Source organism: Scyliorhinus canicula, chromosome 1, assembly GCF_902713615.1.
Source record: "Scyliorhinus canicula chromosome 1, sScyCan1.1, whole genome shotgun sequence".
Classification (NCBI taxonomy): domain Eukaryota; kingdom Metazoa; phylum Chordata; class Chondrichthyes; order Carcharhiniformes; family Scyliorhinidae; genus Scyliorhinus; species Scyliorhinus canicula.
Window position 1 is genome coordinate 133,379,841 of NC_052146.1, and position 19,832 is coordinate 133,399,672.

A 19,832-nucleotide genomic window follows, 5' to 3' on the forward strand; every position below is an offset into this window, starting at 1 on the left:
GGCCTAGAAGCCTTGACCAGGTGGGCCCTGTCTGGTCTAAAAAAGTGCGGTTTGCACTCCGCACAGATCGGGGAAGTCTCTGGTGACAGCTTTTACCTCCTCAGTGGAGAAAAGCAGATTTTGGGCTTTGATGTAGTGGGCGAGCCGGGTGACCCCTGGGTAGCAGAGGTCGTTGTGGATGATTTTCAAGCGGTCGATCTACGCGCTGGCACACGTCCCGCGCGATAGGGCATCTGGGGGCTCGTTGAGCTTTCCCGGTCGATACTTAATATCATAGCTATAGGTGGAGAGTTCGATCCTCCACTGCAAGATTTTATCATTTTTAATCTTGCCCAGCGCCGGCCCTAGGGTTGCTGGCGCCCCGGGCAAGCTGAACTTCAGCGCCCTTCGCGGGGGGGGCCGAGGCAGGCGAGGCCAAGGCAGGCGGGGGGCGAGGCCGAGGCAGGACGGGGGCGGGGCCGAGGCGGGACGGGGGGCCGGAGGGGGGCCGGTGGGGGAGGGGGGGCCGGTGGGGGAGGGGGGGCCTGGAGGGGGGGGGGGGCCGGAGGAAGCGGGAGGGCGGCCGCCCTGGGGGAGGGCACCGCGCATGCGCTGGTTGGCACCGGCCCAACTGCGCATGCGCGGGACCCGAGTCTCTGGCGCCCCCGAGCACATGGCGCCCCGTGCGACTGCCCGAGTTGCCGGTACCTTGGGCCGGCCCTGATCTTGCCCCTTTGCGAGTTGTCAAACATGAAGGCAACCGATCTTTGGTCGGTGATTAGGGTGAACCGCCTACGTGCGAGGTAGTGCCTCCAGTGACGAATAGCCTCCACAATGGCTTGTGCTTCTTTTTTGACTGCCAAGTGTCGGAGTTCCGAAGCGGAGAGGGTTCGGGAGAAGAATGCGACTGGTCTCCCTGCCTGATTTAAAGTGGCTGCAAGAGCTACCTCTGAGGCATCGCTCTCAACCCGAAAGGAGGTGGATTCATCCACCGCCCGCATAGCCGCTTTGGCGATGACCTCCTTGATGCAGTTGAAGGCCTGGCGCATCTCAGCTGACAGGGGAAATAGTGTGGCCTTAAAGAGTGGGCGGGCTTTGTCCGCATATTGAGGGACCCACTGGGCGTAATACGAAAAGAATCCCAAGCACCGTTTGAGGGTCTTGGGACAATGAGGGAGAGGGAGTTCTAAGAGGAGGCGCATGCGGCCCGGGTCTGGGCCCAGGACTCCATTTTCCACGACATAGCCGAGGATGGCTAGTCTGGTCGTGCGGAAAACGCATTTCTCCTTGTTATAGGTGAGGTTTAGTTTCTGAGCCGTCTGGAGAAAACGGTAGAGGTTGGCGGCATGGTCCTGCTGATCATAGCCGCAGATGGTAACGTTATCCAAGTATGGAAACGTGGCCCGCAGCCCGTACTGGTCGACCATTTGGTCCATTGCTTGTTGGAACACCAAAACCCCATTAGTGACGCCGAAGGGAACCCGGAGGAAATGGAAGAGGCGGCCATCAGCCTCGAATGCCGTGTAGTGGCGGTCCTCCGGGCGGATTGGGAGCTGGTGGTATGCAGACTTCAGATCCACCGTGGAAAAAATCCGATACTGGGCGATCAGGTTAACCATGTCTGCAATCCTGGGGAGGGGGTACGCGTCGAGGAGCGTAAACCTATTGATGGTCTGACTATAGTCGACAACCATGCGGAATTTTTCCCCGGACTTGACGACCACCACCTGAGCTCTCCAGGGGCTGTTGCTGGCCTCTATGATCCCCTCACTGAGAAGCCTTCGGACCTTTGATCGGATGAACACCCTATCCTGCAGGCTGTACCGCCTGCTGCGAGTGGCTACGGGTTTACAGTCCGGGGTGAGGTTGGCAAAGAGAGGAGTGGGGGGGGAGATTCGCAACGTGGCTAGGCTGCAGATAGTGAGTGGGGGTAGGGGTCCGCCGAAACTGAGGGTGAGATTCTTGAGATTACACTGGAAATCAAGGCCTAATAAGAGTGGGGCGCAGAGTTCGGGCAGGACGTAGAGCTGGAATTTGGCATAGCTAGCGCCTTGGATTGTGAGCGTCGCGGCGGTGCGCCCTTGGATCTGGACAGAGTGGGAGCCCGAAGCGAGGGAGATAGTTTGCCGCGCGGGGAAAACGGGGAGCGAACAGCGTCTTACCAGATCTGGGTGTACGAAGCTCTCAGTGCTCCCAGAGTCGAAAAGGCACGGCGTGCTGTACCCGTTAATTTGGACCGTCGCCATCGAGTTTCGCAGTTGCTTCGGGCGCGATTGGTCCAGAGTGACTGCGCTGAGTTGCGGGTCGTCGCGGCTCGATCAGCTGTGCTGGAGTGGCCCCGTGATGACTGCCCTCTGAGTTCGTAGTCGTCGAGGTGAGTTTCAGAGTTTGAAGGGGATGGATCCCAAGATGGCTGCCCCCATGAGTCCCACATGGCCGGCCGCATGGAGGAGGATTACCAAGATGGCTGCCCCCATGAGTCCCACATGGCCGGCCGCATGGAGGAGGATTACCAAGATGGCCGCCCCCATGAGTCGCACATGTCGGGTGGGGGCGGAGTCGGCATACAGGCTGCAGCATTTCGGGGCCTGCGGGCCTGTGAATTCAGGGAACGAGTGCTTTGAGCCATGGGAGGGTTAGAGGCTGGGGCTTTCTTCGCCAGACACACTCTGGCATAGTGTCCTTTTCGCTCGCAGCTGCTGCAGGTCGCGTTGCAGTGACTCTGCAGTGCTGCCGCGGGTGCTGACTCTGGCCGCAAAAGTGGCAGGCTGGGGCAGCATTGTGGCTGGGCAGCTGCGTGCTGCAGGCCAGGGGGAGTCGCTGGTCGGGGGCCCATGACGGGGTCGCGGGGAACGAGGTGAGGCTGCGGAAGGAGACCTCCATAGTGGTAGCAAGTTCAACAGTCACTTCAAGATTTAGGGCCCCCTTTTCCAGCAGTCGCTGGCGCACGTAATTTGACCGAAGGCCCGCAACAAAGGCATCGAGTACAGCAAGTTCTCTATGTTCTGCCGCGGTAACCGCCTGGTAATTACAGTCACCAGATAAAGTTTTAAGATCTCTCAGGAATTCGGCGAGTGATTCCGTAGGCCGCTGGCGGCGAGTAGTAAACACGTGTCGCGTGTAGGCCTCATTTACAGGCCTTACATACATTTTGTCGAGTAGCGCTAGAGCTTCAGTATACGAACCGGCGCAGTTTAGTTGAGTAGAGATTCTGTGGCTCACCCTCGCGTGCAGTAGGCTCAGTTTCTGCTCCTCTGTTGTTTCAGCTGTGCTTGCTTCCGCCAGGTAGGCTTTAAAACACCGCAGCCAATGAGAAAAAAATTATTTTGCCTCTGCATCCTGTGGGTCGAGTTCCAGTCGCTCAGACTTGAGGGCTGATTCCATGATTGATCCTGACTGTTTCTTAAGTAGATTAAATTGATGGAACCATCAATTCACTAGACACGTGCTTTGAGATATGAACAGTGGTTTTAATCTACTTACAACAGAGCCAGCCTGTTCCGCGTTGAACTCTCGATGAACTGAACGACTGGCTCTGAGCATTGGTATTTATACAGCAGTCCAGGGGGAGGAGTCGTGGGCGGAGCCGAGGGTGGAGCCCTCTACAAACTCCTAAGCATTCCCAGAGCTACACCCCCTAGTGGTCGGGCAACGCAACTGCGCTTACAAATGCATGGTCTCATGTATATACAATACAGTGTCAATTACGGAGTTACATTCACCACAGCTTTGACTTGAGTGCTTTTGATTGATTCCAGCCAGGGTTTCCAGCAGTTTCTGTTCCTGGCCTATGTATATCTTCTCAGCCTGTTTTCAGTACCACAGTAGAGCAAAGTTCACACAGTAAGTCGGAACATGCTGTCTGCAGTGAATGAGGATTATTAATAAATGCAACCTATTCTTAACTTACTGATTTGAAACTGGCTCCGTCACACACTGCTTTCATTATATGCCCTGTTCTGTGTGAATTACTAACCAGTAGCATTTCTACGGCAGCATGGTAGCACTGTGGCTTCACAGCACCAGGGTCCCAGGTTCGATTCCCTGCTGGGTCACTATCTGTGCGGAGTCTGCACATTCTCCCCATGTCTGCGTGGGGGTGCTCCGGTTTCCTCCTACAGTCCAAAGACGGTGGCAGGTTAGGTGGATTGGCCATGATAATTGCCCTCAGTGACCAAAAAAAAAGGTTAGGAGGGGTTATTGGGTTAAAGGGATAGGGTGGAAGTGAGGGCTTATGGGGCAGACTTGATGGGCTGAATGGCCTCCTTCTGCACTGTATGTTCTATGTTCTATGTACAGCATGTCATGAAAAAGGCAAATGGAATTGTAGCATTTATTGCAAAAGGACTGGAGTATAAAAATAGGGAAGTGTTGTTGCAATTGTACAAGGCATTGGTGAGACCACATAGAACATACATGCAGTGCAGAAGGAGGCCATTCGGCCCATCGATCTGGAGTATTGTGTCCAGTTTTGGTCTCCTTATTTGAGGAAGGATGTGGTGGCATTGGAGGCAGTTCAGAGGAGGTTCACCAGATTGATTCTGGGGATGAATGGGTTGACGTATGAGGAGAGATTGAACAGTTTGGGCTTATACTCGCTGGAGTTTAGAAGAATGAGGGGGGACCTGATCGAGGGATATCAAATACTAAAAGGGATTGATAAAGTAAACATAGACCAAATGTTCCCCTTGTGGGGCAATCTAGAACGACAGGTCACAGATATAGGTTGAGAGGCAGTAGATTTAAAACTGAGATGAGGAGGAACTACTTCTTGCAGAGGGTGGTGAATCTGTGGAACTCACTGCTCCATAGTGTGGTGGAGTCTGAATCATTAAATGGTTTCAAGAAGGAGATAGATATATTTCTGATTTTTAAAAAACAGCTTAAAGTGATATGGGGAACAGGAGGGAGGTGGATTTGAAAGCAGGAAGAGATCAGCCATGATCTGATTGAATGGCAGAGCAGGCTCGAAGGGCTGAAATGCCTACTTCTGCTCCTAATTCCTATGTTCTCTCAGTTACCAGACCCAAATGTGCCCCTGCAGTATCCAATCACAGATTCATTAACCCCACCCGTAAAAAGAAAAACAAAATAAATATGCGAGAACCCCAGTTCTAAAAGGATACTACATTACACCACACAACGCAACAGAACCGAGTCTGAGGTCCAGAACAGAACTAACATCATTCCATGCAAGTATACAGGGAGGGCCAGCAGCTGTATATTCAGATTAGGATCAGTGCCGTCAATGCCTCCCAATGAAAGAAACGGAGGTCAACCAGAAGTGGATCACAGAATTACAAAGGGTCAGGGCCCAACCATGGGTCCGTATTCCCCTGGCGCATGCCCACCATCCACGATGAGAAAGATAAAAAAACCTGTTCAATCAAATAAAGAAGCACCCTGACCATAAAGTGTGTAGGGGGGGGGGACTAAAGTACAAAACCCGGCTCAACCCTACACCACTGTGCACAGAAGAGTCCTCTTCCACAGAATATTAAGGGCAGGAGGTTTAGAGGGGAAGTGAGGAAAGATTTTCACCCAGAGGATGATGGGCATCTGTAACTCACTGCCTGAAAGGGTGGTAGCGGCAACATTTAAGTATTTAGATGTGCATTTGAAATGCCAAAGCATACAACGTTATGAGCTAAGTGCTGGAAAATGGGATTAGAATAAATAGGTCCATGATGGGCTGAAGGACCTCTTTCCATGCTGTAAAACCTCTATGACTCAGTTTGCACATTCTCCCCGTGTCCGCGTGGGTCTAGGACGCCACGGTGGCATGGTGGTTAGCACTCCTGCTTCATGACACCAAGGACCCGGGTTCGATCCCAGCCCCGGGTCACTGTCCGTGTGGAGTTTGCACATTCTCCCCTTGTCTCCCTGGGTATCACCCCCACAACACAAGGATATCCAGGGTAGGCCGATTGATAAATTGCCCTTAATTGGAAAAAAAATAATTGGGTCCTCTAAATTTATTTTAAAAAAAAGAAAAAAAACTCCATGACTTTCTATGACTCAGGATGCCCCAGAAAATCTCAGGAAGATATATCCCAAGCTCCAAGGTGCAATAGGACACCAACCCCAGCACAGACCTGGCCCAGCCTAGCACGCAATGGTACACAAACATCAGCACCACTAGGACCTAAAGCACCCTACAAAATCTATACCCCAGCTGGTCCAGTGTCCTCAATGACATTCAAGGCAGTGCACCGCCCCCACTGCTACCAAAAAATATAAGCCAATCCCAACCGGGGAGACCCCCTCACCAAAGAGAAGAAGGATCGTCAAGGCACCCAACAATTGGGCGGGAGGGGGGGGGGGGGGGGGGGGGGGGGTTGGGGGGGAATGGCGCCCTCCTCCCCAGTACAAAAAGGACAAACACCCGTGGACCACCAGACCAATCCAGGGTTTATTTATTTTTTAAAAATATTTTTATTCTCCTTTTTCACATTTACATCCAAAATTTACACCACCAATGAACAATCAATGGTAACAAATATGATGTCAATCCCCTGGCCAACAATCCCTTCCTCCCACCAATCCCCAAACAACCCTCAATATTTTAAATACAAACAGCAAAGAAAAGTATTCAGGAATGCACCATCCACCCATAAATAGCCACCAACAACACACAGTCCAACACCGCCCCCCCCCCCCCCCCCCCACCCCCCACCCCCAACCGCCCCCCCCCCTCCCTTAATGTTCGATGTCATCCAATTCTTGAAAATGCATAATAAACAAAGCCCATGAAGTGTAGAACCCTTCCATCCTTCCCCTCAACTCAAACTTCACCTTCTCGAGTGTTTAAAAACTCCATCAGATCCCCCCACCCCAGGGCACAGAATGGAGAGACTGAGCTCCACCCCAACAGCATCCGCCTTTGGGCGATCAGCGAGGCGAAGGTTAAAACATCTGCTTCCACACCCGCATCCAACCCCAGCTGATCCGATACCTCGAATATGACCTCCAGAGGACACAGCTCGAACCTCACATGTACCACCTTCGAAATTACCCTGAACACCTCCCTCCAATACCCGCCCCCCAGCTTTGGACAGGACCAAAACATATGAATGTGGTTTGCTGGCACCCCCCCCCCCCCCCCAACGTTCACAAACATCCTCTAAACACTCAAAAAGTCGGCTCATCCTCGCCTTTGTGAGGTGCACCCTATACATCACCTTCAGTTGTATCAGCCCCAACCTCGCACACGTAGTTGAGGCATTCACCCTCCGGAGCACCTCACAATGCAACCCCTGCCTCCATGCCCTCTCCCAACTCTTCCTCCAGCTTTGCTGTAATCCCCTCCAGCGGTGCCTTCTCTTCTCCCAGAAGCGCCCCATAAAACGCCAACACCTCCCCCTTCTCCATTCCCCCTGTCGTCAGCACCTCCTCCAACCGTGTAGAGGCCGGCCCCACCGGGAAGCTCTGTATCTCCTTCTTGGCAAAATCTCGGGCCTGCATGTACCTAAACATTTCCCCCTGCCCCAACCCATATTTAACCCCCAGCTCCTTCAACCCTGCAAACCGGCCCCCTGGAAACAAATCTTTTTTTTTTAGAAAATATTTCATTGAAGCATTTGTAATTTTCACAGTTTTAACACTTTAACATTTCTTAATCAACCGAGCGGGCCGACATAAGCAAAAAACATAAAAATAACAGCCCCTACTACCCACGCCCTGTTTCTTAATTACCCGTATATGAAGTTCCCTGTCCTTGCCTTACACTACCATGCCTCCCATTTTCCACCCCCCCCCCTTTCCCTTCCCTCACGCTTTCTGCTGACGTTCAGTTTTCCTTAAAGAAGTCGATGAACGTCTGCCACCACTGGGCGAACCCCTGAATTGAACCTCTCACGGCGAACCTATGGCGAAATTCTCCCAACGGGAGACAAAGTGCCGACGCTGGAGTGAAAACCGGAGTGTTTCACTCTGGCGTCGGAGGCCGCTCCTCGCCCCCTATTCGGCCACCCCCAGGGGGCTAGGAGCGGCGCCGTGTCAATTTTGCGCGGCGGGCCTTGGCACCACGTCAAAGCGGCGCCGTGTAAATGACGCGGCCGGCGGCGCTTAAATGACGTCACCCGCGCATGTGCAGGTTGGCAGGCACCAACCCGCGCCAACCCGCGCCTGCGCGGTTGCCGTCGTCCCCGCGGGCGCACCGCAAGCCATGGAGGATTGATCTTGCGGAGCAGCGGAGGAAAAAGAGTGCGTCTTTTAGAGACGCCGGCCCGCCGATCGGTGGGCACCGATCGCGGGCCAGACCCCTACTGAGCACCCCCGTGGTGCTCGATCCTCCCTCTCCCCCCACAGGCCACACACGCAGTGTTCGCGCGCTGTTCACGCCGGCAGCGACCAGGTGTGGTTGGCGCCGGCGTGAACCGGTCGGATTGGGCAGGCTGCTCGGCCCATCCAGGCCAGAGAATCGGCGCTCGCCTGTTAGAAACGGCGAGCGGCGATTCTCCGAGCGGCCTGTCGTGAAACGCGGCACGCCGTTTTGGGGGGGATGGGAGAATCGCGTGCGGGTGCCAGGGCGGCATGGCGGGAATTCCCCGGCACTCCCGCGATTCTCCCACCTGGCGTGGGGGTCGGTGAATCGCGCACTTAATCTTTTCCAGCCTGAGAAACCCTGCCATGTCGCTGACCCACACCCCTGACTTTGGAGGCTCCGAGTCCCTCCATCCCAGCAAAATCCATCTCCAGGCCACTAGGGAGGAGAAGGCCAGAACATCGGCCTCCCTCCCCCTGGAACCCCGGATCTTCCGATACCGCAAATATTGCCAGTTTTGGACTGGGAGTCACCCTCCCTTCCAGGACCTCTGACAAGACGTCCGCAAATCCCTGCCAGAATCCCCTCAACTTTGGACACGCCCAGAACATATGTACATGTGGTGAACGTATTGCTACTACAATTCACCACTGTATTGTACTGTATTATGTTGATGCCCCTGTGGGCTCCGCCTGTGGCTCCGCCCCCTCGGGGTGGTATATAAACCTGCAACCTGTAGGCGGCACTCAGTGCAGAGCAGTCGCAGGCAGGCACAGCTTATTAAAACCACTGTTCACTCCTGGCCGCATCAATTTAATCAGCTAAGATATCGCAATGGAAGCCGCCCTCAAACCTGATTGACTGGAAATCGACCCACAGGCTGCTGAAGCCAAAGGAATCTTTTCACACTGGCTCCGCTGCTTTGAGGCCGACCTCGCCACCTCCTCCTCGCCCGCCGTCACTGAGGCACAGAAGCTGAGTCTCCTCCACGCCCGGCGGAGCCACAGAATCTCGGTACTAATCGAAGACGCGACCACGTATGCAGATGCGGTCGCGATCCTGAAAAGACATTACGTGAAGCCGGTGAATGAAGTGTTCGCGCGGCATCTCCTCGCCACGCACCGTCAACGCCCTGGGGAATCGCTGGAGGAATATCTACGCGACCTAAGGGTACTCGCTCGAAACTGTAACTACAAGGACGTCACGGCATCCCAGCACATGGAACTCGCCATCCGGGACACCTATGTGGCTGGAGTCCGGTCCAACTATGTCAGACAGCGCTTGCTCGAAAAGGGCACCCTTGACCTAGAAGAGACGGTAAAACTATCCACCTCGTTAGAGGTAGCCTTCCAGAACCTAAATGCTTTCCCGTCCGACCACGCGATTTCCTAGTGGGCGCCGGAGGCACGACCATCACCCGACCTGAGGGTGTCCCAGGCCTGTCCCGCGCGGCTGCCCGCCCAACCCGGGGGTCCGCCTTGCTATTTCTGCGGTCAGAACCAGCACCTCAGGCAGCGTTGCCCAGCTCAGAATGCGACCTGCAGCGACTGCGTCAAGAAAGGACATTCTGCCAAAGTCTGCTTGGCCCGACCCAAAGTTCCAAAATCGCAGGCCTGACTCACAGACTCACAGGCCCGCAGACTCCGCAGCGTGGCTGCTTGCCTGCCAGTACCGCCCCCCCCCGCCCCCTTCGACACATCATCCGCCTTGTGCTATCTGTGGGGACCGCCATCTTTAACTCTACCCGACATGTGCGACTCATGGAGGCCGCCATTTTGGCCGCCACCTTCAACGCCGCCCGACACGTGCAACCGACGGGGGCTGCAATCTTCAACGCCACCCGACACGTGCGATGGTTGGGGGCCGCCATCTTAGGACCACCCCGCTACCACCGACCACGCTGGTTTCCCGCAGCTTGGCGTTGTCACTCTCAACCAGTCACGGCCCAAACACTTCAAGAATTCCATGATGACCATCCGGGTCAATGGACACGAAACGCCCTGTCTATTTGACTCTGGGAGCACGGAGAGCTTCATCGATCCGGACACGGTAAGGTTCCCTCCAGATTTCCCCCGCATCTCAAACAATCTCCCTTGCTTCCAGATCACATTCAGTGCAGATCTGGGGGTACTGTGTCGCGAACCTCGCGATACAGGGCGCCGAGTATGCCAATTTTAAACTCTATGCCCTCCCCCATCTCTGCGCTCTTCTCTTGTTAGGACTGGATTTCCAGTGCAACCTCAGAAGCCTGACCCTGAATTTCGGCGGACCCCTACCCCCTCTCACCATATGTAGCCTCGCGATCCTTAAGGACACCCCTCCCTCGCTCTTCGCGAACCTCACCTCCACCCGGAGCAGGCGGTACAGTGCCCAGGACAGGACTTTTATCAAGTCGAAGGTCCAGCGTCTCTTGAGGGAGGAGATCATCGAGGCCAGTAATAGCCCCTGGAGAGCCCAAGTGGTGGTCGTCAGGACCGGGGAAAAGAACCGGATCGTTGTAGACTACAGCCAGACCATAAATCAGTACACGCAACTCGATGCCTACTCCCTTCCCCGCATAGCGGACTTGGTTAATCAGATTGCACACTACCGGGTTTTCTCCATGGTAGATCTGAAGTCCGCATACCACCAGCTTCCGATCCGCCTAGAAGACCGCCACCACACTGCCTAGGAGGCAGACGGCCGCCTCTTCCATTTCCTCAGGGTCCCCTTCGGCGTCACCAATGGGGTCTCGGTCTTCCAAAGAACGATGGACCGAATGGTTGACCAGTACGGGCTCTACCCCCCTCTCATTATCCCCCTGCCAGACACGCAATGGCCAAGATCTTTGCCAACAATTTAGCATCTACGTTCAAAACGAAGATCGGCCTGTATGATCCACAGTTCTCTGGGTCCTTATCCCCCTTCAAAATGAGAGAGATTGAAGCCTGTGATAGCGTTGGGGGGAGCACTCCCAGTTCCTTAGACTCATTAAAGGCCTTAACCAGGAGCGGCCCCAGTAATCCAGAAATTTTTTATAAAGCTCCACCGGATATCCATCAGGTCTCGGGGCTTTGCCCGATTGCATCCCCAATCCATCTATCAACTCCCCGAGACCAATTGGGCCCCCCAAGCCTACTATCAGCTCCTCATCTAACATTGAGAACTTTAGCACCCCCCCCCAGAAATCGCTTCATACCCTCCTCCCCGCCTGGGGGGTTCCGATATTTAAAGTAGACCATAGAATTCACAAAACACAGAACTTCCGGTGGCAGCCATGGAGGAGTAGGTCGTGCATTTGATAGCACTCGCCTGTAACGGACTTTTGGACCTTTTTCCCTTGGATTTTCCGGATTTTATGGGATAAATCGGTGAAGAGTGGGACAGTAAGGAGAAATCCCCCTCCGGTGTATGATGAATTGGACCAGAAATGGCTGTGTGAGACGACAAAGTCCTATGAGGGCGACGCAGTAGAGCTGTAGCCACCTGGGGTGGCCACTTCCCGATTCCAAAATGGATGCCCGCAAAGAACACAGGGAAAAAAGGTCAAGCACAGGGAAACAAGCAGGTGCAAGGTTTCCTGTGTATTAAGACCTGCAAAACCCAGACAGAACCGAAACCAACAACCATCTGCATATTAACGAGCAATCCCCAGGAACAATTGGAAACATTAAAGCAATCGGGACCAAACCAGACTCCCTGGCGCCAGCGGGAGCTAGGACAAAGGAAGGTCAACAGACACATAGGAACTGCCCAGCGATCAGGGAACAGCTCCAGTATTGGAGAAATTGATTAAAACGATTGGGACTTAGTCCAATCAATTGGAACCAGGTATGGGGCCCGCCCAAAAGGGCACGAAACCCCTGGGGACTATAAAATAGAGTCCCCAAGTTCAGTTCGATCTTCTTGGCAGCTCTCAAAGAACTCTTGACCGTGACTCTCAACAAGGGGAGACCTGCTTAGCAGCTGCACCAACCAAGTAAGTCTCTAGTCAACGCACGCTACGAGATAGACGCTCCTAGCTACTAGTCCATACCAGCTTGAAGCCTGCAGCCTCAGAATTGAACGAAAGGCCATTGTTCCCCTGACCTGGTGGGCCATTTCCAAAGCTAAGTATCGGCCTTTTAGTGTTAGAGGTAGTCTAGTAAGTAGAGTTTTATGCATGAGTAGTGATTGACTGTGTATAATAAATGTGTTTTGATTTGAAACTTACTAACTGGTGTATTGAGTTATTGATCAGCACTTGGCTTTGAACCTCGTGGTGGTATCTAGAGCAAAGGTTATTAAACAGAGCAATTAAGTAAAAGCACAATTAGCAACAGAGCTGGTAACACGGAACAGCATGGCGGAGAGCAAGGGCCGTGGGGTGACGGCACAGTGATTGACGGAGCAGCTGGTGAAGTTTTTCAAGGATTACTTCGCCAACCTGAAGAAGGACACACTGGACCCGATTAAGGCTTCGATTGATCAAGTGGTTCAGAATCAGGAAACCCACGGGAGAGCGATCCAGGAGGTGGAACAAAAGTTGTCCAAGCATGACGAGTACATAACTGTGCTGGAAAGCAAGGTGGGGATGATGAACGACCGCCAGAAAAGAATGCAGGAGAAGCTGGAGTACCTGGAGAATAGGTCCAGGAGGCAGAATCTCAGAATTGTCGGCCTCCCTGAAGGCAGTGAGGGATTGGATGTGAGGGTCTATGTGACGGACATGTTGGAGAAGTTGATGGGGGCTGGGCGTTATCTCGGCCCCTGGAAGTGGATAGAGCGCACAGAGCCCTTGGGAGGAAGCCCCAAGCAAACGAGCCGCCGAGGGCCACGGTGGTATGTTTTCACCATTTCATGGACAAGGAACACGTTTTAAGGTGGGCCAAGAAAGAACGGAGCAGCGAGTGGGAGAACTGTGAGTTGCGCATTTATCAGGACCTGTGCGCGGATCTGGCCATTGGGCGAGCTGGGTTTAAGCGGGCAAAAATGGCCCTCTTTAAGAAGGGGGTGAAGTTTGGGATGCTGTACCCAGCCCGTCTGTGGGTCACACATGAGGAACGGGACTTCTACTTTGAAACGCCAGAGGAAGTATGGACCTTTATTAAAGAAATGAAGCTGGAGGCGAATTAAAAGACACTTAAGCCTTGGGAGAAGTACTGTAGCAGCGATTTGTGGTGCTGGATTGTATAAATTTACATAGCTCTATGTGAAATAATGGGCTGTGTTGATGGTTAAAGGTTGATATGTCTTGCAGGGACCTTGTAAGAGCTTGTATGGGCTTTGAATTTAGTTCTGCTTTTTTGGGTGACTATTTTTCCAAAGTGAGTGTTTCTTTACTGATTTTTCTGATGTTTGTTTACTGGGGAATGTGATGGTTTTAAAATGTTTATTCATGTGGGGGGAGAGAGGAGAAAACAATAGGGAGACAGACTGCTTGGTGCCAGGGGTGGGATCAGCATGGGTCAGCTGACTCAGAAGCGCAGTGGGGGGCGAGCAGGTTTTAAGCTGGAGCTTGACTTGGGGGATTGGGTTTATAGTGTTGTTGCTAGGAGGGGAGGAAGGGGGGAGGGAGCTGCTTTGTTGACCGGGGAGGAACTGTTACTAGGAGAAAAAATGGGAGGCCGGGAACCGTCAGCTTGAGTGGGGACTCGAGGAAGCGGAGGGCGCGAGCTCGAGGCTGGCCTAAAAAGGATGATGGCTAGTCGGCAAGGGGGGGGTTTCGGAAGCCCCCCATCCAGGCTGATCACATGGAACGTGAGAGGACTGAATGGGCCGGTCAAGAGGGCTCACGTGTTCGTGCATTTGAGGGAACTGAAGGCGGACGTGGCAATGGTACAAGAGACACACCTGAAGGTTACAGACCAGACGAGATTGAGGAAGGGGTGGGTTAGCTAAGTGTTGCACTCAGGACTGTACTCAAAGCCAACCTCTGTGGGTACTATTGGGCTGCCAACGCAGCGATGGTGCGTAAGTGGGTAATGGACGAGGAGGGGGCAGCATGGAAGAGGATGGAGGCGGCGTCCTGTGTGGGCACGAGCTTGGAGGTGCTAGTGACGGCGCAGTTGCCGCTCCCTCCAACGAGGTATACCACGGGCCCGGTGGTGGCGGCTACCCTCAAAATTTGGGGGCAATGGAGACGGCACAGGGGAGAAATGGGGGGCTCAATGGAGGCCCCGATATGGGGGAACCGTCGGTTTGTTCCAGGGAGCATTAGAATTAGAACAGTACAGCACAGAACAGGCCCTTCGGCCCTCGATGTTGTGCCGAGCAATGATCACCCTATTCAAGCCCACGTATCCACCCTATACCAGTAACCCAACAACCCCCATTAACCTTATTTTTTAGGACACTAAGGGCAATTTAGCCTGGCCAATCCACCTAACCCGCACATCTTTGGACTGTGGGAGGAAACCGGAGCACCCGGAGGAAACCCACGCACACACGGGGAGGACATGCAGACTCCGCACAGACAGTGACCCAGCCGGGAATCGAACCTGGGACCCTGGAGCTGTGAAGCATTTATGCTAACCACCATGCTACCGTGCTGCCCCACCATGCTACCGTGCTGCCCCATTGATGGCGGATTTTTGGGCTGGCACAGGGCAGGGGTTAGGAGGTTGAGGGACCTGTTTGTGGAGGGGAGGTTCGCGAGCTTGGGGGAGTTAGAGGGAAAGTTTGGGCTCCCCCCGGGGAACATGTTTCGGTACATGCAGGTTAGGGCGTTTGCCAGGCGGCAGATGGAGGGGTTCCCCTTGTTGCCCCCACGTGGGGTACGGGACAGGGTGCTCTCGGGGTGTGGGTTGGAGGAGGGAGGATTTCGGACATATACCGGGTAATGCAGGAGGTAGACGAGGCCTCAGTGGAGGAACTGAAGGGTAAATGGGAAGAGGAGCTGGGTGAGGAGATTGAGGAGGGGACGTGGGTGGATGCCCTGGAGAGGGTGAATTCCTCCTCTTCCTGTGCGAGGCTTAGCCTCATACAGTTCAAGGTGCTGCATAGGGCCCACATGACTGGGTCGAGGATGAGCAGGTTTTTCGGGGGCGGGGACAGGTGTGCTAGGTGCTCGGGGAGCCCAGCGAACCACTCCCATATGTTTTGGGCGTGCCCAGCGTTGGGGGAGTTTTGGAAGGGGGTAGCAAGGACGGTGTCGAGGGTGGTAGGGATCCAGGGTCGAGCCAGGCTGGGGACTCGCAATTTTTGGGGTTGCAGTGGAGCCGGGAGTGCAGGAGGCGATAGAGGCCGGTGTTCTGGCCTTTGCGTCCCTAGTAGCCCGGCGGAGGATCTTGCTCCAGTGGAAGGATGCGAGGCCCCCAAGCGTGGAGGCCTGGATCTCTGATATGGCGGGTTTCATTAAATTGGAGAGGGTGAAATTTGCTCTGAGGGGATCAGTACAAGGGTTTTTCAGGCGGTGGCAGCCTTTCCTGGACTTCCTGGCGGAACGGTAGGGAAATAGGCCGACAGGAGCAGCAACCCGGGGGGGGGGGCCTGGATTGAAGGGAGGAAGAACTGTGTACATGGGTCTGTGGGATGTGGTGGGTGCTATCTCTTTCCCTTTTGTTGTTTGGATGCTCTTTTGTTTTTTTTTCTTTTTCCTTTTGTTTGAAGTTGCTGTTGAAGTTGGGGGGGTATTGTTCTTGGGGTGTTACCGCGGTTGTTTGTTAATAGAGTTAAGATGTTTATATTTTGTAAAAATTTCAATAAAAATTATTTTTTAAAAAAGGACTGTACTAAAAAACTCAACATGTCCGTCACAACTATCTTGATCAGCAAACGAGTGGCATTCGATGCAGGGAGAATCGTGTCAGACAAGGGGGGTAGGTACATAATGGTAAGTGGGAAGCTGGAGGGGTTGCGAGTGGTACTCGTGAACATATATGCTCCGAATTGGGACGACGTGGAATTTATGAGGCGGGTTTTAGGTAAGATCGCAGATTTAGAGTCACATAGCCTGATCATGGGAGGAGACTTTAACACAGTCATTGATCCGGAATTGAACCGGTCAAAATCCAGGACAGGGAGGAGGCCGACCGCGGCAAAGGAATTGAAGGGTTTTATATGGAACAGATGGGGGGAGTAGACCCATGGAGGTTTGCACGGCCAAGGGCGAAGGAGTTTTCTTTTTTCTCCCATGTCCACAAGGTATATTCTCGCATCGACTTTTTTGTTCTGAGCAGGGCGCTAATACCGAAGGTGGTGGATACTGAGTACTCGGCAATCGCAGTGTCGGACCATGCCCACACTGGGTGGATCTACGGGTTAGTGTGGAGAGAGGGCAACACCTGCTGTGGAGACTGGATGTGGGGTTGCTAGCAAATGAAGCGATCTGTGGGTGGGTTAACAAGTCCATCTAGTACTACCTGGAAATAAATGATACGGGGGCGGTCTCTGCAGCGATGGTCTGGGAAGCTTTGAAGGCAGTTGTCAGAGGGGAATTAATCTCGATATGGGCCCACAGAGAAAAGGTGGAATGGGCTGAAAGGGATAGATTAGTTGAGGACAGGTGGACAGGAGATACTCGGAGACCCCAAGGGTGGGGCTACTGAGGGAGCAGCGGAGGTTACAGGTGGAGTTTGGGCTGTTGACCACAGGGAAAGCAGTGGAACAGTTGAGGAAGGTATGTTATTCTCTAAGTCTGAATAATGATTGTAGACTTCCAGTTAACACAAATACTTTATTCAATGGGTTTGTTCTGTTTCCAGAGCTTAACTAGATATAATACAGTCAAGAGGTATGATCAGTGAAGCTAAGGTAAACTGCCTATGCTGAGCTGTCTCTGTCTGCTGCTGCTGCTCACTAGCCCTGTGCTTCTGACAGAGCCGGATCCTCCCTTGGGCTGGACCCTTCATACCCGTCTCTGATGCTGCCCTCTAGTGATGCTGTGGCTGTTACATCTGTCTGTAGCCCCTGGTGTATGTGCAGATGTATGTACAGATGTACAGATCACTACATCCCCCCCCTCTTTTATTGGACATGTTTTCTAGACTGGCCTCAGGAAAACTGTACATCACAAGTAGTGAGAATATGCAAATCTGCACACTTTGAAAATGATAAAAGTAATATAGAAACAATTAACTGTGCTGTGAGTCCATCGTGAGAAATGTCCATATTCGTCTTGTGCATGTGTTGAACTGTCGTTACAAATCTACCCGGTCGGATGCCTTACGGCTTCTGCTGGAGCGTCTTAACGCTGGTAGTAGGGATGATGGTTTGATGTCATCAAGAGTACTGTCAGGTTGTGTGGCGAGGAACGTCCTGTGGACAAATGAACTCGGTCAAGTCCAGTGTGGGAAATATTGGCGTTGTAGATTGAATCTCTAATAGATCCCGGCGGTTACAGCGGAAAGGTACTCCCGCAGACGATTTGACAATGTAGGACCGCGGTGCCTCCTGCCTGATCACCGTGGCTGACTCAGACCATCCGCCTTCTGGGTCCCTGATTCTGATGGTGTCACCTATTGTCAGTGGCTTGAGTGGGATCGCATGTTGATCACAGTATAGTTTTTGTTTGGAGCATAGTGCCCGCATATCATAAAGAACCGGTGCGTTGCCGGGGTCTCGGAATTGCTTTGCTGGTAGGGTTATCCGAATGTCTCTGCCAAAGAGCATTTGCGCTGGTGACAGTCCTGAGCTCAATGGGGTTGCTCGGTACGATAACAGGGCTAGGTTGATGTCGGAATGTGACTCGGCTGCTTTGCTGATGAGTCGTTTAATGATGTGGACACCTTTTTCCCCTGTTCCATTTGATTGCGGGTAGCAATTCTGTGTCGCACCGTTGCCTGACCTCGACTTTTTCCTGTGTTTGTGGTATTGATTCTGTATGTCATCGTTTGTGAAAGCTGTTTTGCTTGTTTGTTCTGGAGCAGATGTGAATTCGTGAGATTCTTTATCATGCCATGGCATGTTTGTAGTCTTGTCGTTGTTTCGCAGTGTGCCGTGGCATTGTCCTTCACGTGCAGAGTTGTACCATGTTGTACAGGTCGTTGTTTCATTGTTGTTGTTTCTGTCGTTTCTGTCTTTGTTGTTTTCGTTGTCGTTCTTGTTGTTTTTGTTGTTTCTGTCTTGGGTTTTTTTCATTGGCGTTCTTGTTGTCGTTCTTGTTGTTCTTTTTGTCACTCTTGATGATTCTGTTTTCGTTGTTTTCGCTTTTATTCTTGTTTTTTTTTCTTGTCGTGCTTGTTGTTTCTGGGATGCTTCTTGCGTTTTTTGTTGTTCTTTTTGCGCTCAATGAGTGTGCCATGTGGATGATGTGAGTCATTGTCACAGTTATTGGTGTCAGTGTTATTTGTGGTATCTGCTACATTGAGCGTGTCTTCTTGAGAATTGTGAGAATTATCTGATGTTGCATTGATGTTGGTGACATCAGTCATTTGTGGTGGATTCAATTCCTCTTCTTTGCTTCCTTGGTACTCCTCTTCTAGAGTCATTTCTGGTTCACCTGAATCATCTGTGATCTCTTTGTGCTCCTTTTCTGGAGTCAAAACCTTCAAGATTTCTATTGACGTGGTCTCTCTGGACTCTTGGTGCTCCTCTTCTGGGGTCAAAATCTTCAAGATTTCAATTGACATGGTCTCTTTGGACTCATGGGTGGCCATCCTCTGATTATTGAGTGCTTCTGTGCAGACAAGCTGAGATATGTCAGTGTTGCTGTGATCCTGCACATCCTGTATGGGAATTGTGATTTCTTCGTCACTTGTCTCACATACAGTGGTTAGACATTCAGTGTCTTCTTCTGGTGGCTCAAATAAGCTTGATAGATCTTCATGGTCTTGTACATGCATGGCATTCGCTATGGAGTATTTGCTTGCTTCCATTTTTGAGTCTGTCACCGAGCTGTCTGTGGGGGCTTGCATCACTCTCTTTGTGGACAGTAAGAAGTCTTACAACACCAGGTTAAAGTCCAACAGGTTTGTTTCAAACACGAGCTTTCGGAGCACGGCTCCTTCTTCAGGTGAATGGAAAGGCTTGTTTGAAGGCCAGTAGTGGGGGTGTGGGGATGACCTTGGCAAGATGTCCATCCTCGCTGATGATGTGTTGGAGGCTGCGAAGAAGATGTCGTAGTTTCTCCGCCCCAGGAAAGTACTGGACGACGAAGGGTACTCTGTCAGTGGTGTCCCATGTTTGTCTTCTGAGGAGGTCGGTGCGGTTTTTTGCTGTGGCGCGGTGGAACTGTCGATCAATGAGTCGAGCGCCATATCCCGTTCGTACGAGGGCATCTTTCAGCATCTGTAGGTGTCTGTTGCGCTCCTCCTTGTCTGAGCAGATCCTGTGTATACGGAGGGCTTGTCCATAGGGGATGGCTTCTTTAATGTGTTTCGGGTGAAAGCTGGAGAAGTGGAGCATCGTGAGATTATCTGTGGGCTTGCGGTAAAGCGAGGTGCTGAGGTGACCGTCCTTGATGGAGACGAGTGTGTCCAAGAATGGAACTGAATTTGGAGAATAGTCCATGGTGAGTTTGATGGTGGGATGGAACTTATTGATGTCATCGTGTAGTCGTTTCAGTGATGTCTCGCCGTGGGTCCAAAGGAAAAAAATGTCATCGATGTATCTGGTGTATAGCATCGGTTGAAGGTCCTGTGTGGTGAGGAAGTCCTGTTCAAACTTGTGCATGAAGATGTTGGCATAT